This window comes from Leguminivora glycinivorella, chromosome 27, assembly GCF_023078275.1.
Source record: "Leguminivora glycinivorella isolate SPB_JAAS2020 chromosome 27, LegGlyc_1.1, whole genome shotgun sequence".
Lineage (NCBI taxonomy): Eukaryota > Metazoa > Arthropoda > Insecta > Lepidoptera > Tortricidae > Leguminivora > Leguminivora glycinivorella.
Window position 1 is genome coordinate 3,458,757 of NC_062997.1, and position 2,500 is coordinate 3,461,256.

Here is a 2,500-nt window from a genome sequence, read left to right on the forward strand (position 1 = left end):
CTATGACGCGCAGTTAACTGCGTTCTTCATCGACCCGCGAGCCAAGTGATCCACCGTCCAGGGTAATAGTTTTTAATTATTACACACTGGTTTTGTGTTGTAAAAAAATCAAAATATAATATACACATCATATTATTAAGAAAAATGTATTCATTGCGAAAAATGAAATAAAAAAAAAAAAATTACCGCATACATAAATTTTCACACACACACACTCACATATATGTATCACACAGATGACGTACTGACACGGTTGACGATCGCGCGAGTTTTACAAGACAGACGTCCATGGATAACACTGTAACGCTGTAACGGCGCGGATTTATGCCGGTCGAAGCCAGTCTCTCCATAGTAGACATCAAATTCCCAAAACTGCTTAACAAACGCGACGCGTGATCATCGATCACTCCCGTGCGACATCAAAACTGTCGTCACACATATGTGTGTTGTGTTGTGCGTGTGTCTGTTTGGTAACGGATTATTTTTTGTATAATACACTACAGGCAAACGTCAATTTGTCATTGTGTATTAACACGTTAATGATCCTTCCGCAGGTTCCCCTACGGAAACCTTGTTACGACTTTTACTTCCTCTAAATGATCAAGTTTGGTCAACTTCCCAGCAACGCCGACGGCCGTGAAGCCACCGCGTGTCGGTCCGAAGACCTCACTAAATCATTCAATCGGTAGTAGCGACGGGCGGTGTGTACAAAGGGCAGGGACTTAATCAACGCGAGCTTATGACTCGCGCTTACTAGGAATTCCTCGTTTATGGGGGATAATTGCAAACCCCAATCCCCAGCACGAAGGAGTTTCAACGGGTTGCCCGGGCCTCTAGGCCAAGGAGAACATGCTGATTCCTTCAGTGTAGCGCGCGTGCGGCCCAGGACATCTAAGGGCATCACAGACCTGTTATTGCTCAATCTCGTGCGGCTCGAAACCGCCGGTCCCTCTAAGAAGAATTTTAATACGTCGCCAGTGAGTTGCGCGACCGCGAACGGCCGCGCGCACCTAAATGACGACGCCTATTTAGCAGGCTAGAGTCTCGTTCGTTACCGGAATTAACCAGACAAATCGCTCCACCAACTAAGAACGGCCATGCACCACCACCCACCGAATCAAGAAAGAGCTGTTAATCTGTCAATCCTTCCGGTGTCCGGGCCTGGTGAGATTTCCCGTGTTGAGTCAAATTAAGCCGCAGGCTCCACTCCTGGTGGTGCCCTTCCGTCAATTCCTTTAAGTTTCAGCTTTGCAACCATACTCCCCCGGAGTCCAAAATCTTTGGTTTCCCGGAAGCTGCCCGCCGAGCCATTGTAGTAACGTCGGCGGATCGCTAGATGACATATTTACGGTTAGAACTAGGGCGGTATCTAATCGCCTTCGAACCTCTAACTTTCGTTCTTGATTGATGAAAACACCTTTGGCAAATGCTTTCGCTGATGTTCGTCTTGCGACGATCCAAGAATTTCACCTCTAACGTCGCAATACGAATGCCCCCAGTTATCCCTATTAATCATTACCTCGGAGTTCTGAAAACCAACAAAATAGAACCGAGATCATATTCTATTATTCCATGCACGAAATATTCAAGCAGCATTTTGAGCCCGCTTTGAGCACTCTAATTTGTTCAAAGTAAAATTGTCGGCCCACCTCGACACTCACTGAAGAGCATCGCGATAGGATTTTTATATATTGAACCGTACTTTTACATACGATTCACCGACGATATGCTCCGCAAACGTGTCAGTATCGATTCTAAAGAATCGCACCGACAGCGCGGAGCACAAATGCAACTACGAGCTTTTTAACCGCAACAATTTTAGTATACGCTATTGGAGCTGGAGTTACCGCGGCTGCTGGCACCAGACTTGCCCTCCAATTGTTCCTCGTTAAAATATTTAAAGTGTACTCATTCCGATTACGAGGCCTCGTAAGAGTCCCGTATCGTTATTTTTCGTCACTACCTCCCCGTGCCGGGAGTGGGTAATTTGCGCGCCTGCTGCCTTCCTTGGATGTGGTAGCCGTTTCTCAGGCTCCCTCTCCGGAATCGAACCCTGATTCCCCGTTACCCGTGACAACCATGGTAGTCGCAGAAACTACCATCGAAAGTTGATAAGGCAGACATTTGAAAGATGCGTCGCCGGTACGGGACCGTGCGATCTGCAAAAGTTATCCAGATTCATCAAAATGTTACGACTTCGGACGCAAGGCCCTCCGCCGATTGGTTTTGATCTAATAAAAGCACTCATCCCATCACTGGTCAGAGTTCTGATTGCATGTATTAGCTCTAGAATTACCACAGTTATCCAAGTAACCGAGTAAGATCTAAGGAACCAAAACTGATATATTGAGCCATTCGCGGTATCGCCTTAATACGGCTTGCACTGAGACATGCATGGCTTAATCTTTGAGACAAGCATATAACTACTGGCAGGATCAACCAGGGAGCTGCCGTGTTTTCGTCGCGTGTCAGACACAACGACAGAAATACACTAGCGCCG

At 46.8% G+C, this 2,500-nt stretch overlaps 2 non-coding genes across 2 annotated transcripts in view; both read right to left on the reverse strand.

The window, feature by feature from the left end:
* LOC125240382 overlaps window positions 1-65 on the reverse strand; it is a 157-nt gene extending 92 nt beyond the window's left edge. Inside the window, exon 1 of the ribosomal RNA XR_007178608.1 lies at window positions 1-65. This exon is cut by the window's left edge and continues 92 nt beyond it. This is a non-coding gene — a ribosomal RNA (5.8S ribosomal RNA).
* A 472-nt stretch (window positions 66-537) lies between these two features.
* LOC125240389 lies at window positions 538-2,446 on the reverse strand. The gene has a single exon (XR_007178615.1). It is a non-coding gene; the product is annotated as a small subunit ribosomal RNA (ribosomal RNA).
* Window positions 2,447-2,500: the final 54 nt, after the last annotated feature.